The sequence below is a fragment of the Numida meleagris genome, chromosome 2, assembly GCF_002078875.1.
Source record: "Numida meleagris isolate 19003 breed g44 Domestic line chromosome 2, NumMel1.0, whole genome shotgun sequence".
Taxonomy (NCBI): Eukaryota; Metazoa; Chordata; class Aves; order Galliformes; family Numididae; genus Numida; species Numida meleagris.
This window is the reverse complement of record NC_034410.1, coordinates 54,665,774-54,687,116: the sequence shown is the minus strand read 5'-3', so window position 1 is coordinate 54,687,116 and position 21,343 is coordinate 54,665,774. Positions and strand designations below refer to the sequence as shown.

The 21,343-nt window shown below is 39.8% G+C and overlaps 1 long non-coding RNA gene across 1 annotated transcript in view; it reads right to left on the bottom strand.

The window, feature by feature from the left end:
• The window catches only part of LOC110393175, a 55,042-nt gene that overhangs the window by 31,440 nt on the left and 2,259 nt on the right, over positions 1–21,343 (bottom strand). Inside the window, exon 2 of the long non-coding RNA XR_002434869.1 lies at positions 19,986–20,170. This is a non-coding gene — a long non-coding RNA (uncharacterized LOC110393175). The remainder of the gene's footprint in view (positions 1–19,985; positions 20,171–21,343) is intronic.

Genomic DNA, 21,343 nt, shown 5'->3' with positions numbered 1-21,343 from the left:
TTTCAGTAGCTGATGCAGTCCTTATGGAAAGTCTCTTCAGAATTTAAATAGGAAGCTCATAATCCCCTATTAAAATCTATTTGTATGATATTCTGGGATTTAATGTCTATGTTTCAATAAGTTTCTAAATAACTATCTCTGTAATATTTTCTATGGCAATATAAATCTATCCAAGAGTGATAAACGGAGTTTGCATGTACTTATCATTTTTTTAAGTATCTAACCTGTGCAATGTAAGTACAACTTCTGTCTACTCAACAAGAGACTGCAGTTTGTACCTGCAGATTTTGTTGTGCAAGTACAAACTACAGTTGCTTGCTGAAAATAATTTGGCATTGCAAAAAAAGTCATTTCTCTAGGTATCTTACTAATAATTTATGCAGCTTGCCTTAAGTACAACTGCTTATATGCATTATATGCTGAAACAAATATTTTTTTCATGAAAATCCATGTGGAAAATGTAATATAACCATATTCAGTTTCTGACTCTGTCGAGTGAGTTGAATAACTTGAGAAATTTACTTTTGCAAGCTTATATATTCATCAATAGTCATTTTACTCCTACTGTGGGGATTTTTGCTGTCAAAATACTGCTTCTGCAATAGGAATTTACTTAGGGGAAAACAGAATCCCATGACCAGCTGTCAGAAACTAGTAAATATTTGAAAAAGAAAAAATCACTGAAGCTCCCAAAGACTTCCTGTACATAGGAACATTTTATTTATTTGTTTATTTATTTAGTCACATAGCAAGGAAGATATTATCAAGAAAATGAAAGCAAAAGCTTCTTTCTCATTAAAGAAAAATAATGCATTTCTTTGGGTTTCTTATATTGAGATTACTAGTTTGTGAGAAATCTAGTAAAATCTTGTAGACTGTGTGTTAGCGACAGTCAGTGTCATATTCTTCAAAACAGACTTATTTACAATGTCTTTGTTTTCACCAGCCACTTAAATTGAAACATATATATGGGGAAAAAAAAAACGCAAATCAACAATTTCAGACCAAGTAGGGGGAACAAAATTCCATCACTTATGATGAACGATTAGCATTTTCATAGTAGAGTGATGAGACCTGTAAATGATGAGAGGCAAAGCTGACAACAATCAGGAAGCTTAATGAGAAAGATTTGATGACTTCCTTTGGTCATTTCTTGTGTAAGAGCTTTAAGTAGGGTTGTGTCCTTTCCCTCACTTTTCTCTGATACATGTATAAAGCAGTACTGTCTGAGATCAAGGTATTATTTTTCAGTAGGAAAGCCAAGGATGAGTTAATAGCTTACAATATTCCTAAGTGTAAGGTCCTTTGTTAACTATCACTTTAAGGAGCAAACAATATCCCCTCCCTGAAAGACTGTACCATCAACCCTAATTAATTGCATATTTTATAATATCTGCATTCAGGTGGAAATAGAGCTCTGAAATAAAACACGGGTTTAGTAGGAGAAAATATTAGCTTTGTTTAAAGTGATAGTATTTTCTAGTGGCTAGTCCCAATCCTACTGGCTACTCCCTGCTCTTTAGCCAAACTCTACCATAAAGCTCATGTTCCAGTTTCTACCTAAGATGTTTATTAAGCATGACTGATTTCAAATATCTATATCAACCAAATTTCCAGTTACTCACAGAACATCTTTGAAAAGGTCTGTTTTCCTAGCCAGTCTGCATTCAACTCTATATTTCACCAATTCTTTGGAGCTATTTCCTTGTCAGAAAAAGTTTTTAGATCTTGGAAGATGTAAGTGGATGTCTGGTAGGCAATGCTGATTTGTTGATTAGAAGCTTTCCCAGAAGAGGTGCTTCCCAGTTCATGCTGCTGCTACTGCCCATGCTGAGCAGGTTGTTGCCACTGCTTATCTTTCAACTCCTGAATTCTGGGGAGTAATCTTTTTCTTTTTGCCCCATCTTGTTCTATACTGCGGTGGGTTAGTCAAGCTAGCCAAGGTTAACCTACCACATGCGTTTAATGTTCCCGTTTTCTACCTATTCATCTGATTTCTGGCAAGGATCTCAATGGCTCCTCTCTGACTATTTCCAAGGCTGCAGAAAGCTGCCAAGGGGGTCATTAGCACAAATACATAAACATCTGCTGTGAAAGTGGTGTCTTTTTGCCAAATATAGTAAAATTGCAAAGGAAGTAGAGCTGCCCCAAATATGTCAAGGAGAGAAGCACTTCTTCTGTAAATGAAGTTGGGCTTTGCCAGGAACAAGGATCTTTCCCTTTGTGTTCAGACTGATGGTTCAGCAGCCTGATGACTGATCAGTCTCCTGGAAACTGGAGCTGAAGTAGGAGGAATTTGCCTCAGGAAAAAGAAAGGTAGGAAGCTAATATTCCTCTGCAAGATGTCAGGAAGAGTGAGAGATGGAAAGAGTGATTCAGAGGCAAAATAACAGGATACATACATACTTAATCTACATACAGGTAAGGTGTGGTTATATTTATGTTGAGGTTTATACAGCTCATCTGCCCATCACATGGAGCAGATTATTAGGTGATGATAGTATGTATGTGACCTGATACAGTGTATTTTCTCTTCTTTCTCCTCTTTTTCTCCTAACCAATGAATCTGTGCATTGTGAATGCATACAGGTGCTCGTGTTCAACCCATGTGATATTTCCAAAGTCAGGGCAGTAGGGAGTCAACTAGTTTCTAAATAACTGGGTTATCACTCAACTAAGTATCAGATCAATACTCAAGTTTGCTTCTCTAGATGGAAGACCAAGCTTTTCATGCAGCACCTTCACCAGTGGTTTATTGGGAAAGGAAGTGAATGAGGAGGAATTTCTCTGCAGATTGAGAATGTTCTCTTAATTATGAAACACAAAGTCAATGATCAATGAGCTCAAATAGGAAACCCCAGTTGTCCAGGAAACTTGGAATTGATCATGGACTGGACTGAAGGCAAAGCTTTCTGAATATTGCCAAAGGAGGAAGTGACACATGCTGAAGAGGCCCTATAAAATAAATTACCAGAGAAAGAGAAGCAACATGCTTTGTTCACTGATGGGTTTTATCGTATTGTGGGAAATTTGGTAACCATTGCTAAAGAAAATAAATAATATTTTGACAAAAATATTAACAGCACAAGGAAGGACAAAGATCCAGCCTTTGACGGATGCAGATGGGAACAGTATCACTAAGGACAAGGATAAACCTGAGGTCCTCAATGTCTTCTTTACTTCTGTTTTTAGAAGTCAGGCCAGTTATCCTCAGGGTACTCAGCCCCCTGAGCTGGAAGACAGCAATAGGGAGCAGAATAAATTCAGGAGGCACAGTTAGCAACCTGCTACTCCACCTGGACAGGGAGCAAAACGGTCTCCCTCTCTCACGGGAGACTGTTTCACTCCCTGCAACTACGTGAAAGAAGGTTGTAACGAGGTAGGTATCAGCCTCTTCTCCTAGATAACTAGTGATAAGACTGGAGGGAACGGCCTCAAGTTATGGCAGGGGTGGTTGAGGTTGGATATTAGGAAAAAATTATTCTCTGAAAGACTGGCCAAGTATTGGAACAGGTTGCCCAGGGAGGTGATGGAGTCATTGTCCCTGGCGGTGTTCAAGAAATGTGTAGATGTGGCACTTAGGGACAAGGTTTAGTAGGCATGGTGGGGATGGGTTGACAGTCGGACTAGATGATCTTAGAGGTCTTTTCCTCAAGGGCCATGAAAATGATCAGAGGGCATCATTTCTCATATGAGGACAGTGTTACAGACTGGGAGCGTTCAGCCTGGAGAAGATCAGCCTTTCAATAACAAGCTTATAAGAAGGACAGAGAAAGACTTTTTAAGAGGGCCTGTAGTGACAGGACAAGGGGCAACTGGAAACAAAGTTGATAGATTTGATAAGTTGATAGATTTAAATTGGATATCAGGAAATTCCTCATAATGAAGGCAATGAAACACTGAAAAAAAATTGCCTAGAAAACTTGTTGGTGCCTCATCATTGTAACTGTTCAAAGTCAGGGCATGCAGCAGCCTGACCTAGTAGAAGGTGTCCCTGCCCATGGCAGAGGTGTTGGACTAGATGATCATTAAAGTTTCTTTCCAGCCCAGACAGTTCCAAGATTCTGTAATTACAATGGGGTAAGAATCCAAAAAGCTAAACTGACAGGACTTGGGATAGACTTTAACTGAAAGAACAGAGGAGTCAGAGATTAAGACTGAGGAAAGAAAGGATTTCTGAAACTGAAAAATGAATTCGGAGGCAGGACCAAGGAGAGTATACAATCCACGTAGCCTAAGAGCCCATTACTGGAGAGCTAAAGTTAGCATGGAATGAAGAGGTGTGGAGAGCCTAACAAAATTGCCTGACATTAGCTAAGCCATAGGTTTTAAGAAAAAAATCTATGTTCAGTGTTGCTAAATGTCCTCATAATATATACAGAGTTACATTAAGGCTGTATGAGTTTGTACTCAAACAATGAATGGTGTTATTTTAATCTTGCTTAACTAGATGAGCAGAAATGTATAGATTTGTTTGTTTTCTTTGTTTCTTCCTGCAACTTTTAAATGGAATTTGCACTTTTTTTTTTCCTGATAAGAAAAATATCCTTCTCCTCAAAGTACAAGCATTTAGGAGGACTCAGTGATAGCAAGAGCCTGAAAAGCCTAGGAACACCTATAGTGCTTGCCTTGGAGCATGTGGTACACCCTGCATGATACTAACCATCTCGAGGACTGGTGTACCGCAGCACATCCAGTGACACCCTGCAGCGTGGCTGTTTCCAATATTTATACAGCCTAGAAAACACAGAGACTCTAGGGGAAAATGATCACAGAATATAAATACTTTCTGGTAGAATAAGGAGCAATGGCCTGAAACTAAGAGAGGAAACATTTAGGCTTGCTATTAGAAAAATGTCCTTAATGGGAAGAGCAATTGGGCAGAAGAGCAGATTACAAAGAGAAGAGATCAAGGAACTATCACTGCTGCTATTTTAGACTGCATTAGATTGAGAATAATAGCAAAAGCCCCTATTACCTGTGAAAATTCATTTTAAGTGTTTCATTCCCGAAAATACTTTTAAATGATAGGATTTTTTACTGCAATATACTGTTATTAAGGAGTTTCTTTTTTCCTTTTTTTTTTTTTTCAGACAGTGGATATAATATGTAATGATGGTAACCAAAGGAAAATAAAGAGGGAGAAAACCTAGGAAACTAAAAGTGCCTGGAGGTGTTCTGAAAATTCTTCACCAGAGTGAAGATACAGCACATATATCCACAGTATTTCTTGGCTGCCAAGTCTGACAAAATTTCACATCAACACTAAATAACATGACCTGACCTATCTAGAAAAGCACAGCCAGTTATGATGGAGGACAGATTCTGCAGCATTCAAATCCTGTGAAATCTCACTCTTCTGGTATGCCAAACCTTTGCATCTATGACAATTATCTGGTCTGTCTTGCTGGATACCTAGAGAAGTGGTTGTGTGCCAAAAACAGCCTATATGTGTTGTCAGCAAAGAGCACATTCAACAATTGTGTCATGTAAAGAAGACACACCTCTAAAAGCTTTATAATATTGATAGGTTTTCTTCTGTTTATACGCAGATTATTGCCTTTTGCATACAGTTTTATGCTGAGTCAGGTTTTCATTTTAGCACTAACATTAAATTATGACAACAGTAATAAAAATACTACAGCACTGGCATACAAAAAAACTAATGAAAACTTATGAGAACTAATTACATTATTTGAAAGAAAGAGAGGCAGGCACAATATCCAGTGCAAGATGTTGTAGAAATAAAATGATAATCTCTCAAGGCTGCTTTGTTTCTGATTTCTAATAGCAAGCAACATCTGGAATAAGTAAACATTCTTGAGTGTCATAAAGCACTGGAAAAGCTACACACCAAATCCTTCCAGTGCTGAAAACAATTAATGTCTGTGGAAATGATTTCAAATTATAACCAAAAAGAAATATTTATTCTTAGCTACTCATTTATACTGTTAATATTATAATTTAATCCAATCTTGCACAAACTCTATGAACCAAAAATAAATAATCACTGACTGAAATAAATAACATAGTTGCTGATTAAATATAAAAGCTCGTAAAGATATTGGGATACTTCAAAGCTCCAGGAGATCTTATGGTTCAAAAGGAGTATTCACAAAAACTCAGCTACATATTCTTTAGAAAGTATTTGTGTTCTTAAGCAGCAGTTTAATTAATATCTTTTACAAGAATGAATGAAGAAAAGGACTTATGGAAGTTAATAAGCTGCTGTGGTACTTCTTGAGCTCAGGATATATTTTTCAATAGAAAAGTTTCACTGCAGATGTGATGATTAAATGCACATCATTTACTTTTTATTCATGATATTTATATTTAAAAAGAATGTAAGCAAATGTTTGCAGGATATTGATGATTTAAAAATTTCTTCAAAAAGAACAAGTCTTTTAGTCAGGTAAAGCAAATTTTTTTGTCAGAGGGCTTTGTAAGAATAAGCTTAACACTGAGAAATACTACATTTATGTTTGTTGTTACTATTAAAATATAGTTCAGGACTGTGCAGTTTAAAAAAGCTTTTTGGCTATTTGTGGGACTTTTTTTTTTTTTGCATTAATTTGCACCCAAAAAAATGTACTCTTATAGAAACAAAACAGTTGCTTTCAGAACTGTGAGATTCAAATAATTCATTGAAAAAACCTTCTGCTTTAACTTCTTGAAGTTTTTCATAAATGGTACATATAAACTAATCTTTGAGTGAACAAAATACAAGTCTCTTTTGTGGTGGGTGATCAGATAATATAGACTCTGCAAGAAGAGCACTATTCCCAATTTCTTTTCTTAAACCAGTGAGAGTTCTGAGAATGTACTAGGAACAGCTCAACATTGTGCAGAAACCAACACAAAGTGAGGGAGCAATTTCACTAAGGCATTGGGGTTATTTATACTACTTGCTGCTTGTTTACTATAAGTTCTTGTTTTCTTACACTTTCCATTGAGTCTTCACATGAAAAAGATGCCCTACAACCATCACAATGTGCTGTGAGTTCTATTCAGCGTCAAATCATCAGTCACTTGGAAGCTGTTTAGGAGGCTGCATTGCATAATGAAAGACTATATCCCTTTTCTTTCTTATATTTCTTCTCCCCTCATTATCTATTCCAAACATCAACCCATCCCCACCATACTCACTAAACAATGTTCCTAAGTGCCACATCTACACATTTCTTGAACACCTCCAGGGATGATGATTCCACCGCCTCCCTTGGCAGCCTGTTCCAGTACTTGACCACTCTTTCAGAGAAGAAATTTTTCCTAATATCCAACCTGAACGTCCCCTGTCACATCTTGAGGCCACTCCCTTTAGTCCTGTCTCTAGTCACCTGGGAGAAGAGGCTGATACTTACCTTGTTAAAACCTCCTTTCAGGTAGTTGCAGAGAGCAATACAGCCTCCCGTGAGCCTTCTCCATACAAAACAGTCTCAGTTCCATCAGCCGCTCCTCATAAGACTTGTGCTCCTGACCCCTCAACGTCTTTGTTGCACATCTCTGGACACACTCCAGGGCCTCAATGTCTTTCTTGTAGTGAGGGGCCCCAAACCAAACACAGTACTCGAGGAGCAGCCTCACCAGTGTTGAGAACAGAGAGACGTTCAGTTCCCTAGTCCTGCTGACTCCACTATTTCTGATACAAGCCAGGATACAGTTGGCTTTCTTGCCACCTGGCCTCACATGTTGATTCATGTTCAGATGGCTGTTGACTAACACTTCCAGAACTTTCTTCTTTGTGCAGCTTTCTAGCCATTCTACCAAAAGCCTGTAGCGTTGCATGGGATTGTTGTCATCAAAGTGCAGGACTCAGCACTTGGTCTTGTTAAAGCTCATACAATTGGACTCAGCTCATCAATCCAGCATATCCATATCCCTCTGGAGGGCCTTCCAATCCTCAGGCAGATCAACACTCCCTCCCAACTTGGTGTCATCCGCAAACTTACTGAGGGTGTATTCAATCCCCTTGTGCAGACCTTCAATAAAGACATTAAACAGGACCAGCCCCTGATCACACCACTCAAGACTGGTCACTAGCTGGATTCAATTCCGTTCACCATCACTCTCTGGTCTTGGCCATCCAGCCAGTTTTTTACCCAGAGAAGAATATACCTGTCTCAGCCATGAGCTTCCAGCTTCCCCTGTAGAGTGCTGTGGGAGACACCCAAAGGCTTTGTTAAAGTCTAGGTAGGCTACATCCACAGCCTTTCCCTCATCCACTAGTCAGGTCATATGGTTGTGGAAGGAGATCAGGTTGATCAAGGCTGACCTACCTTTCATGAACCCATGCTGGCTAGGCCTGACCCGCTGGTTATGTGATTGCACTGAAGATGATCTGCTTCTTGAGCTTCCCTGATTCTGAGATCAGACTGACAGGCCTGTAGTTCTTTGGATCTTCTTTCTGACTGTTCTTGCATGTGGGCATGTCACTGGCAAGTCTCCAGTCATCGGGGATGTTCATGGTTGACCAGGACAGCTGGTAAATGATGGAAATGGCTTGGCAAGCATTTTTGTCTGCTCCCTCCGTAACCTCAGTTGGATCCCATATGTCCCCATAGACTTTTTCTTGTCCAGTCTGGTCAATTGTTAATGTGGTATTTCTAGTTTTGTAGATAGATACGCAAGATAATTCACATGCGTCTATCTTAGTCCTAACTATTTGTTCAGAGAATGAAGTATGGATAACTTCCTGTTCATTCCTTCTCTGAGGAATATAGGAAAAAAAGATGGAGGTTATCTATGCTAAAGTTCTCCATGAATCTGAGGCATGAAAAAAGTGAAAATACCACAATCAATCATTTGGACATGCAGGAATATTTAGACATTGTAATTGCTGAAGCTGGAATTTAGCCAGGTGCCTAGGCTGAACACATTTCCTGCTGCAAATACTACCATGAATCCTTTCCTGTCTGCATGTGGCCAGGACCTGATTTCTTTGCATGTGTTATAGCAATCTGTCATCTCCTTTCAGTCTTACTCCAAATTAAGAATGACATATTACATACAAATCATAGACTTGCATTATCAACAGCTCATAGAACAGTCTTCAACATAATCAGTGTAAGTAATTTACCAGATAAAAGAATGTTAATAGCTAGTACAGTATAATTTATGTGGACACAAATTGTACCTATCTTTCAGAAGAAAAAAGGCACTGCTGTGCACAAAGAGTGGATCAAGAACAAGGTCAAGTGTAAGCACTTCTGTTTAACATGCACAGCCTGAAAACAGCAGGCGGAGCTTTCAAAGACAGAGGAAAATTATACCCAATAAAGTTATTATAAATAATTGCTGTTTTTTCTCTCCTAGTGGTTTTGATATGAGCAAGGCAGTTATAAATGGAAGACCTATTCATTAGAAGGCATTTGATGAAGGCCTTCTCATTTCAAGAAGTTAGGGTTGAAAGTTTACAATTTATAATAACACAAAGGAAATGGACATTTTAGTTAGATAAGTGTCTTAGCTAGCATGTGTAAGTATGTAAGTAAAATACTGTTCCAAGAGATTTTTTCCCTTGTTCTTGCACCTCAGTTATACATGTCCTTAATGTGAACATTGGTGAAAATTTGTCTTTAGAATCACAGAATCCTTTTAGTTAGAAGGGACCTTTAAAGTCATCTAGTCCAATACTCCTGCATTGAACAGGGACATGCATAGCTAAATCAGGTTGCCCAGGGCTTGATCCAGCCTCACCTTGAAAGTCTCCAGGGACAAGGCATCCACCATATATCTAGGCAACCTGTTCCAGTGTCTCACTGCCCTCAATGTAAAAGACTTTTTCCTTATATCCAACTTAAATCTACCCTCTTTGAGCTTGAAGCCATTTCCCCTTGTTCTGTCACCTCAGAGCCTACTAACGAGTTTGTCCCCTTCTTTCCTGTGGCTCTCCTTTAGATATTGAAAGGCCGCTATCAGGTCTCCTCAGAGCCTTCTCTTTTCCAGGCTGAACAGCCCCAGCTCTCTCAGCCTGTCCTTGAAGGAGAGGTCTTCCATCCCTTGGATCATTTTTATGGCCCTCTTCTAGACACACTCCAGCAGATCTATGTGTCTCATGTACTGAGGACTCCACATCTCCAGGTGAGGCCTCACCAGTGCAGAGTAGAGGTGCAGGATCACCTCCCTCGACCTGCTGGCCATGCTTCTTTTGATGCAGCCCAGGATACGATTGGCCTTCTGGGCTGTGAGACCACATTTCTGGCTCATGTCCAGCTTCCCAGTACTTCCAGATCTTTTTTGGCAGGGCTGCATTAAATCCTTTTATCCTCAGTGTATATTGGTAGTGAGGGCTGGCTTGACCCAGATGCAAGATCTTCCATTTGGATTTGTTGAACCTCATGAGGTTCACCTGGGCCCACTGGATTTAAGGAGTTAGAGCCTACAGTGTGCTAGGGTTGGGTTCAGTGCTGAGAGGTAAGTATTTTCTTGATATTTACCAGGGTTTGGGATTAGTAAATTACAGAAAAGATCACACTGTATAGAGGCTTTTTTTTTTCCTCTCCTCTTTATTACTCTCTCTTATATGCAGAAAGATTGAAGCAAACCATTCAGAAGTACTGTGTTTACTCTTGATAGTATCTAAACATAAAAATTCCACTCTGCTTCCCAGAGAATCTGTTCATTGCATTACACAGCTTTCCTTATGATAAATCTATTCCCTCAGCAATGAGCAAAACCTCAGGCTTTTCACTCTGTGAAGGACACAGACTTTCTGAAGCACACGAAGAAATGATACTTTACTAACTAGCTTTCAGGAGCCTGCTTGGGCCAGGTATACTTTTTAATAAATACAATACAGAAAATGGCAATCAAGTATTGAGTATTCTCTCTGTGTTGGATGGACAAAACGACATTCCTAGTGTTTCTGGAAACCCTCATATGTCTGAGTTTAATTATGGACACCAATAGCTGGTTTCTGCCTTAGAATGCTCAGTATTTTCCAACGTGGTATATTAGCTTGCAACAAGTTTTAAGACAGTTTTGTGGGTAAGATGAGTCATCGATGCCAAGTGGGTTTTGTCATTTAATTGCCCCTAGATTTTCTTAGCGTTCCAGTCCTTTGCTTTTGTTTGCTGTAGACAACTTCCAGCTTTATACCGCAATTTACTCAGGAAAATTGGAGGAAGAAGGAGTTCATCTGTGTTGCACTGGTACAACCTTGTCAGCATGTATAAGTTCATTTAACTTGCTTCTGGGCATATACAGATTTTCACTTTATATTCAAATTCTTGAGTCAATCCTATGTCTCAGAGCCTTGTGGAGCCAGTAGCATATCTTTTACAGTCTATTCTCTGACACCAAGAATTTGGATTTCCCCTAAGCTTATCTTGACTTCCAGTCATGCTTTGACCAATAGTGAGGGTGAAGTAGTCTCAGCAGGTGAGTGAATAATAAGAGATGCCAACACTTTGTGGCAAGTTTGATTATTACCACTTTTATGGCCTCAGAAATGCTGCTTTTGATCCCTGGGCACTTTCATTGATTTCCTCTTTCTGAAGTTCACATCACAGCATGCAGCTAAGGCTAACTTCCAAAATTTCAAAAATAGAAGTCCCAGTTCCAGTGCATCCTCCATGAGAGATTGGCTGTATAGTATTTAGCTGCCTATTACCATTAAACAACTGTAGTGTGAACAAAGGTACCTCAATTGAAGAAAGCCTTCCACAACTCTCCTTTCAACTTGCTCACACTACAGCCTCTCTTTCTCACTATCCTCAATAGTGTTCCCATCAGAGCTCTCTGACAAAATCTTTTCATGCTGCATCATCAGAAAGGAACAGAAGACATCAGCACAAAGGCTCCACACCATGCAGAAGCAAGGAGCTGACCAGGGTGACTGAAGAGAGACTGAATTTCAAATCACCCACAGGAACCCCTTTCACCTCACACTTATTTTTCTTTCTTTCATAGTGTGTCCCCTCTGATGGCACTGAGGGAAAAATAAGTATTTTCATCGACATTTTAGAGACCTTAGATGGGTTAAAGTATGTTCTGAATGCTTTGTTGAACTGAAGCCTAAAGCCACAGGCCCATTCTGACCTCTGTCTTTTATGTTCCTTCACACCCAAGCTGTTCATCATTCACAGAGGGCCCAAGGATACATTCCTTCTTCTTATCAGCGATGCTTTCATTTCAGACCAATCACCAAAGGACAATCTAATAACATCAGTTTCCCCCTTCTGATAGATACTATGTTGCATGTTACTATTACAAAGGTAAAACCAATGTGAAACATCCATTCTTATTTTTAAAAAATGAAAGACTTTAGCCTTAAAGTTATCCTGACATATTTGTTATGTAATTTAATAAGTTAAAAGTCCTTGGCACTGGTATGATGTCAGTGTCAGAACCTGCATTGCTAGCTGTATATAGTAGAGGTCACACAGAGGAGATGTCATCTATAAAGGACGTTACTGCCTTGGAAGTGAAGAACATGCAAGATTAAGGATGCTTTTCAATCAGTGTGTGTTCATCATTACTTTTACTTGGAGCAGTGCAACAGAATCTGCGTGCACTATGGGACTTGTTTTGTTGATAAGACTTGGTAGGTCAAGTTGATGGCTGGACTTGATGATCTTGATGCTTTTTTGATTCTGTGACATAAAAATGCCATATAACATTTGCAGGGCACACTTAAATCTTTCCTTCTCCCCCCACTTCTTCCCCTTTTATTTAATACTGATTAACTTCATTCTTTCAAGAAAGCAAACTAAATAAAACCTGAGATTTCACATGGTTCCTAGAAAAGTAATATTTAATATTGATGTGGTAAATAATCCATACATTTCATAAAAAAAGGATAATTCAATGATCTGGAAAGGACAGCATAAACTAGTCCTAATCCCAACTGAATCCTATGGTGTGCAGGTTATTTTAATCTGTGTTGCCATAGTACATCACAGTGCTGTGATTTTTTTTTTCTAGCACCTCCACTATGCAGAAAAAGCTGACCATTCTTATCTTCGCTTGTTTCAAAAGGCATTGTAGAAAGATAATAAAAGCTTCAAGAAGCTAGAAACTATAACAACAAACTTAAGTCTATCCTCAGATTCAAGTGAGAATAGTCTATTTTGCAATACTGATATAACTCATAATAAGGATTTTGGTTTGTTTTAATAGGAAACTTAAGAAAACAAAGTAATTCCCTAAGATTTCTACTTAGAAAAGCTACTTCCTTGACTCGTCCTCGGCTTTGCTCTTGCCAATAGCCATCTGACTCAAAGGTGCAATACACACATATCTCTCTTTCTTTCTTTCTTTTCAGTATTAGTAGACATCAAAATGAATTTAGAAATGTCTCTGAAATTTATACAAGACACAGATTCATTTAGATTCCCCTCACAGAAAGTTAATTTGTAGCTACCAAAATCTTATTTTCTAGTGGAAGAGTGATAAATAGCAAGCCAAAGCTGATTACTCTATCATCCTTACTGTTGTAAATATGGTCTGCAAAAGAAATTCACAAAAAATGTTTTAATTTGCAGTTATTTTTCTTCTCTTAATTGTTAGTTTTAATCTTGTTTCCTCCATTGATTTGTTGCATCTTCTACCTAGGATTTTGATTATATAATTTTTCCCTTGTGTTTGCAGTCTTTATCCTAGTACTTTGTCTGGAGACCACATCTTATGTTCTACATCCAACATCATTGAGGGCAACTCTGGCTTCAGTTTGTGTTGAAGGAAGCTTATTCTTCCTCATTCTGAAAAAGAATGATGAAGCCTTTTTTCATAGAATCATAGAATTACTCAGGTTGGAAAGGACCTTCAAGATCATCAAGTCCAGCCACAACCTAACCATACTACTCTAACAACCCACCGCTAAATCATGTCCCCAAGCACCACATCCAAACGGTTTTTAAACACATTCTGGAAAGGTGACTCAACCACCTCCCTGGGGAGCCTGTTCCAGTGCTTAACAGCCCTTTCTGTAAAGAAGTTTTTCCTGATATCCAACCTAAAGCTCTCCTGGTACAACTTGAGGCCATTTCCCCTTGTCCTGTCACCTGTCACCGCTGAGAAGAGACCAGCCCCACTCTCACTGCAATCACCTTTCAGGTATTTGAAGAGAGCAATGACGTCTTCCCTCAGTCTCCTCTTCCCCAGAGTAAACAGCCCCAGTTCCTTTAGTCACTCCTCATAGGGCATATTCTCCAAGCCCTTCACCAGCCTTGTTGCCCTTCTTTGGACCTGCTCCAGCACCTCCATGTCCTTTCTGTACCGGGGCGCCAAAACTGAACACAGTACTTGAGGTGAGGCCTCACCAATGCCGAGTACAGGGGCAGGATTACTTCCCTAGTCCTGCTCACCACACCATTCCTGATGCAAGCCAGGACGCCACGGGCCTTCTTGGCCACCTGGGCACACTGCTGGCTCATATTCAGCTGACTGTCTATCAGCACGCCAAGGTCCCTTTCCGTCAGGCAGCTTTCCAGCCACTCCTCCTCAAGCCTGTAGGGTTGCCTGGAGTTGTTGTGACCAAAGTGCAGGACCCAACATTTGGCCCTGTTGAAACTCATATGGTTTACCTTGGCCCATCAATGCAGTCTATCCAGGTCCCTCTGTAGTGCCTTTCTACCCTCAGGCAGATCAACACTCCCTCCCAACTTGATGTTGTCTGCAAACTTACTGAGGGTGCACTCAATCCCCTCATCAAGATCATTGATAAAGATGTTGAATAGAAGAGGCCCCAGCACTAAGCCCTGGGGGACACCACTCGTGACTGGCCGCCAACTGGATTTAACCCCACTGACCACAACTCTCTGGGCCCGACCTTCCAGCCAGTGTTTCACCCAGCAGAGTCTATGCCCATCCAAACCATGGGCAGCCAGCTTCTCTACAAGGATGCTGTGGGGGACAGTGTCAAAGGCCTTACTGAAGTCCAGGTAGACCACATCGACAGCCTTACCTTCATCCACTAAGTGGGTCACCTTGTCATGGAACGAAATCAGGTTTGTCAAACAGGATCTACCATTCATAAACCCATGCTGACTGGGCCTGGTCCCCTGGTTGACCTTTAACTGATCCACAATGTATCCTGAGATTATCCGTTCCATAACCTTCCCTGGCACCAAGGTGAGACTGATAGGTCTGTAGCTACCAGGATCATCTTTCCGGCTCTTCTTGAAGATGGACATCACATTTGCTAGTCTCCAGTCAACCAGGACATTCCCTGTTAGCCAGGACTGTCAAAAGATGATGGAGAGAGGCCTGGCAACCACATCCGCCAACTCCCTCAGCACTCTATGGTGCAATCCATCTGGCCCCATGGACTTGTGAGTGTCCAGCTTGCAGAGCAGGTCCAAAACCATCTCATCGTGGATTGTGCACGGCCTATTCTGTTCCCCATCCCCATCTGCCAGCTCAAGGGGCTGTGTGCCCAAGGCACAACAAGTCTCACTATTAAAGACTGAGGCAAAGAAGGCATTAAGTACCTCAGCCTTATCCTGATCCTTGGTCACTGTGTTGTCTTCAGCGTCCAACAATGGATGGAGATTCTCCCTCCTTTTACTGTTTTTATTTATTGCTGTTCTTCACCTTAGTGGCCAAGTTCAGTTCTAGATGGGCTTTGGCTTTTCTAATTTTCTCCCTGCACAGCTTCACTAGGTACTTGTAATCATCATAAGTTGCTTGCCCCCTCTTCCAAAGACCATAAACTTTCCTTTTGTTCCTGAGTTCCAGGTTAAGATCTCTGTTCAGCCAGACCGGTCTTCTACCCCGACGGCTTGTCTTCCGTGACTTGGGGATGGCCAGCTCCTGCACCATTAAAATAACTTCCTTAAAGTATTCCCAGCTGTCCCAGGCTCCCGTGCCCTCCAGAACTACCTCCCAGGGGACTCTCCCAACCATTCTCCGAAAGAGGCCAAAGTCTGCCCTTCAGAAGTCCAAGTTGCAGTTTTGCTGATTCCCTCTGAGGTTCAACAAAGATTGAAAAGTCTATTATTTCATGATCACTTTACCCCAGACGGCCTCCAACCTTTACATCCCCCCACAAGGCCTTCTCTGTTAACAAGCAGCAGGTCCAGGATTTTGGTTCCCCTTGTTGGCTCCTTCACCAGATGTGTCAGGAAGTTGTCTCTGACACACTCTAGGAACCTCCGGGACTGTTCCCTTTCTGCTGTATTATAATTCCAGCAGATGTCTGGGAAGTTTAAGTCCCCCATGAGAACAAGGGGTAGAGACCTCGATACCTCACCCAACTGCCCATAAAGTATCTTATCCACTACTTCGTCCTGTTTGTAGCAGACTCTCACAATTATGTCAGTCTTATTGGCCTTCGCTTTTATTCTAACCCATAAGCTCTCGACCCTATCATCACCATCATCAATTTCCATACATTCATATTCTTTCTTAACATAGAGGGCTACACCACCACCCTTCCTGTCTTGCCTATCTCTTTTGAAAAGTCGGTAGCCATCAATCACAGTATTCCAGCTGTGTGTGTCATTCCACCATGTTTCCGTGATGGCAACTATATCATAGTTCTCCGACTGCACAATGGCCTCTAGCTCCTCCTGTTTGTTACCCGTGCCGTGTGCATTGGTGTAGATGCACCTGAGCTGGGCCACCATATGAGTGGGAGAAGCCCTAATACCGTCTTGACCACGCTCACGTGTTTCCATAGCCACCAACCTCACACCAACCCTTGTGTTCTTCCTACAAAAAGGTGTGTTTTCCTCCTCCTTCACCCCACAAGACTGTGGGATCTTACTAGCACTGTAAGTACTAGCTTTTAGTACTTTCACAGGGAATTCCTGAACAAATGGTAGAAAACGTTTACAAATTATATAAGTACACACAAAAAAAAACACTAGAATTTTATGCCAAGTAGTAATGGGAAAGTTTCTAAGTGAGAGATAATTAGTTGAAAAGGAGCAGACTAACATTCCATGCAATATTGGAAAAGAAGCTAGAGGAAGGACACAGGAAGATACAAGACATTCACAATGATGAGTTGGGAAAATGATTTCTTCAACCCATGCTGCACTGGCCTGATAGTAGCTGCCATTCCTAAAAACACAAAAGGATATGGTAACAATCATGGGGCTAAGAAAGCATAAAAATATGCATCTTACATGGGTAAGTATGCCATACAGAGAAAATCTGTAAGATTCAAACTGCTTCTTGTGGGTGATAACAGCCCACTTACACTACAGGAATCAATAAAACCAAAACAAGAAAAGCCTTCCCCCGATATCAAGGCTACAACCCCAAAGAAAAAGAGACAGGTATTAGTTACAGGTGACTTCTTCCTGCAGGGAACTGAACAACCAATATGCTGAGCAGAGCCTCTTCTTAGAGAAGTGTACTGTATTTCTGGGGCTCAGACAAAGGGTGTCACTAGGAAACTGCCCCAGGAGTTTCCTGACCAGGAAACTTGTATATGAAAAACTTAACATGAGCCAGATGCGCACTCGCAGCCTTCAAGGCCAGCTGTATCCTGGGCTGCATCAACAGAAGGATGGCCAGCAGCACAAGTGAGGTGACTGTTCCCCTCAACTCTGCCCTTGTGAGGCCCCATCTGGAGTACTGCATTCAAGTCTCAGCTCAGGAAAGACACGGAGTTTTTGGAGCAGAGGAGGGTCACAAAGCTGAACAGAGAGCTGGAGCACCTCCCCTACAAAGACAGGCTCAAGCAGGTGGGCTTGTTCAGCCTGGAAAAGAGAAGACTCTGAGGAGACCTGATAGTGGCCTTCTTATACTTAAAGGGAGCTTATAAGCAGGACAGAAATAAACTTTTTACACAGGACACAGGTAGGTAGTGATAGGACAAGGTAGAATGGTTTTATAGAGGGGAGATTTACATTAGGTATCAGGGGGGAAATTTTCACTGAGAGAGTGGTGAAATGCTGAAATAGGCTGTCCAGAGAAGTTGTGGACGCTTCATCCCTGGAGGCGTTCAAGGCCAGGATGGAGGGAGCCCTGGGCAGCATGATCGAGTGGCTGGCCACCCTGCCCTTGGCAGAGGAGTTGGAACTAGATGATCTTTGAGGACCCTTCCAAGCCAAGACATTCTATGATTCTTAGAGTGAAATCAGTATACAGAGAATATCTGAATTTTAAAAGGAGACAAATCTGGCATTATCTAGAATGATTGAAAGAGGTTCCAAAAGCAGATCTGAGGAGAACAAGAAGCCCCTTTGCTATGAGTCTGAGCTGGTGGCAGGGGCAGAAATGAGGAGATACATGAGAAAGAGGACATTGCCATTCCTTTCTGATTTTTGAAAAACATAGTATACAAGACACTATATATTTTGTCACTTATCATCTGGGAGCTTTTTTCTTTATCCTCTACTGCACCGTTCTCAGAATAAAGACCTTTAATTCAACTTGAAGCTTTTGGGCACTGTTGTAATAAAAACCGCAGAAGGAAATAAGATCTACTGAGTCTGAAAGCAGAGAATACAAGTAGACACTCAGATTTATACTTAGATCCTGCTTATCCTTCCACAACCTTTTCAGAATCTCTGAAATAACAAAAGATTTCCAATTAATCTATGGGTGTATTTTCTCTCAGTTTCAAGGAGGTATTAAAGCAGCTGTATTTATTTATTTGAAATATCAACAGAATGGAATTTGTTAAAATAAACCCATGGAGATCACTCAAATAATTTGTGTCCTTTTGAAGAGCTGGTGCACTTTGCTGTTGATTTTGCACCAGAAATCATGGAAATACTTTATTGCCTAGTCTCTGGCTTCACAAGATAAAATGTTGCTAGTCCAGCTCAAAAGTTTGATCCTACAGTTTTAATTCCTCCAACTACAAAGAAAAGTCTTGTGTAAAATTTAAATGCATTATAAGGATGAGAAGGTGCATCTTAGAAGCTAACTAGAAATTAAAATGCATTGGATTTTTAAAATGCATATTGAAGCAACGTTTAACTTCAAGGATAATATAACTGAAGAGATACCATGAGCAGTTACTAGACAGTTCTCACTGAAGAGTCATTATAAAAGCTCAGTAAAATAATCAGTATTGTATTTTTATTTTTCTCCTTTTGTTTATCCACAATCAAAAATGAATAGATTAAATGAAGACATGATTGTTACTTGTATCAGAAGTCATCAAAGTGTATCTTTGCTTTTCCAAAACAATTTGGTTTAAGTACTCCAGGACTTGCTTGGATTTTTTTGCCTCATCTGCTGCCAACTGAATTGGAGAAAACACCTTTTCAGCCAAACTTAATACAAGCTGGAAAATGTAGCTCTGGCAAAATCCCCAATACAGCTTGCTGCTTTATTTAGAAGAGGTCTGTCTGGTATTATATTCCTAAAGAATTATTTTAGGAAATACAGGTGAAGGTGGTACACAGTTGGTGTGAGGCCAGTTGTGCAAGACCCGTGGTTTTGTAAGGATGGACTAAAAAGGATGAGCACAGATTTAGCAGTCTGTAAATCTTTTGGAGCTGCAGAGAGCTGATATTTTCCAAACAGAAGACCTTGAAGGACTGAATGAAATGTAACACCTGGGAGTACAAATTAATTGACAAACACTGAATGCCATGAATATTAAAAACACAATGTATAGAAATAGAATTTCTTGTTTTGTAGTTATATAGACACAGTAAGTAGTGTTTTGTTTCTATTACCTGTTGTGTCTGTGTTTGCTTTGATAGTATAGTAATGTTTTCTATGATTGTTTTTACTTGTTGGTGCTTCTAAACCTATTGATTTTGCTGTGTAACTGAATTGCCTGTGGCCTCATCGTCTGAAGTAATCTTTTAAAACAAGGATCCTCACAGAGAAAACAGTATCTCTAATTTTGTTTTTCTCCCATAGAAAGACAACTATTTTGTTACGTCTTACTAATAAGAATTGAAGATGTGGAGGCATTGTTATTAGAAATATTAAAACTGATACCTATAGCTGTTTTAGCTCCCTCTTTTTTGTAAATATTCTTCTCCCTCACTCTGACAGTGTAAGAAATTATTTTGCTTAAACTTCCTTGTTGCCTTCAGCTCTTCCTATAAGATCAAAAGTATTCTTACCTGCACTCTGTTTTGCTTTGCTTAGGTCTTTCCAGGTATTTTCTATGCTTCTAGGTGTCTTGGACTGATTTGCAATTTGCTGAAAATTTGAAGGCAGATATTGAGCTGGATCATCAGTGATGAATAGAAGTTCCTCAAGTAAAATGGAAATGTGAGGTTCTTCGCAGGATGAGGTGAGAAAACACCTAGTATAAAAATAACGTAAATTTGATTTCACATAATGCTATACAAAACTTACTGAAACTCATTACTTTTGTTTTATATTCAATTGATTTTAGTAGTACTCATACAGATTTACATTAGTATAACTGATTTTAACATTTGCCTTCAAGAACGACAGTGTAGAACAAATTGTCTTCACACGGTATTTCATCTCCTCCCTCTACACTAGCCCAGACTGGATACATGCACAGGAGTAGGAGGAAGTGAACACTTAACCTTGAACATTTGTAGTAGAAGTAGAAAGGCAGAAGTATAAGTTATTATAAAATGTCCTCTGGGGACATCAGGCAGTACAAGTTATAGATAGGTTCTACACCCATGCAACAAATGCATGATATTTTCCTTGCCCGCTCATTCTTGTATAAAGCAATAGTTCACCAGATCTATAAATCACTGGTTCTGGATCCCTGCCAATTTTTTGTAAATTCAAAAAAAAAAATGCAAAACAGAATTATAGAAAGGATGACACAGTTTATTTCAGAATGGTGTTATATTTACATACTATCATAAATACATGATATTGTGATATTAAGTGGTAAATGTTATTTAGCCAATGAATACAGAAACATTTATCTTTTGAAAAGTTTTTTACATTTTGCAAAATAACACCTGCTTCAGATGCCTGACTAGAAAAGCCCAGATAAACAGCAAGTTTACTTGTGACCTTGCAGGATTTATAAACACAAAAGGAGACATAATTTAAAAACGTAGTCAGGTATATTATGCATATCTGAACATCGTGTGCTAAAGTCTCAGTTTCACACTAAAAAAATCTAAGAAAAAATTTAAGAATTTTCTCTAAAAGAAAATCAGAACCAAACACAAAACCATAGAACAGGATTACATGACAAACCAGAGACACGGCTGAATGATGATAGATGCCACATAAGCAAAGTGTCTAATCTAAGAAGCTTTCAATACTGTTTGAAAATATTGATTAAAGAAAGCAATTTGCTTGATCAAGAAGCTCAGATTGTGATATATTTCCACTAAACCTTACAACTCTATGTTTTAAACATATTTCTAATAAGCAAAACTGTATGCATTCAAAAATGATAAATCTTTGTCATTCTCTTGGCTTTTGATTGAAAACTGACATTTTCTTCTTAGAACATTTTCTGCTTCAAAGCCTCCTT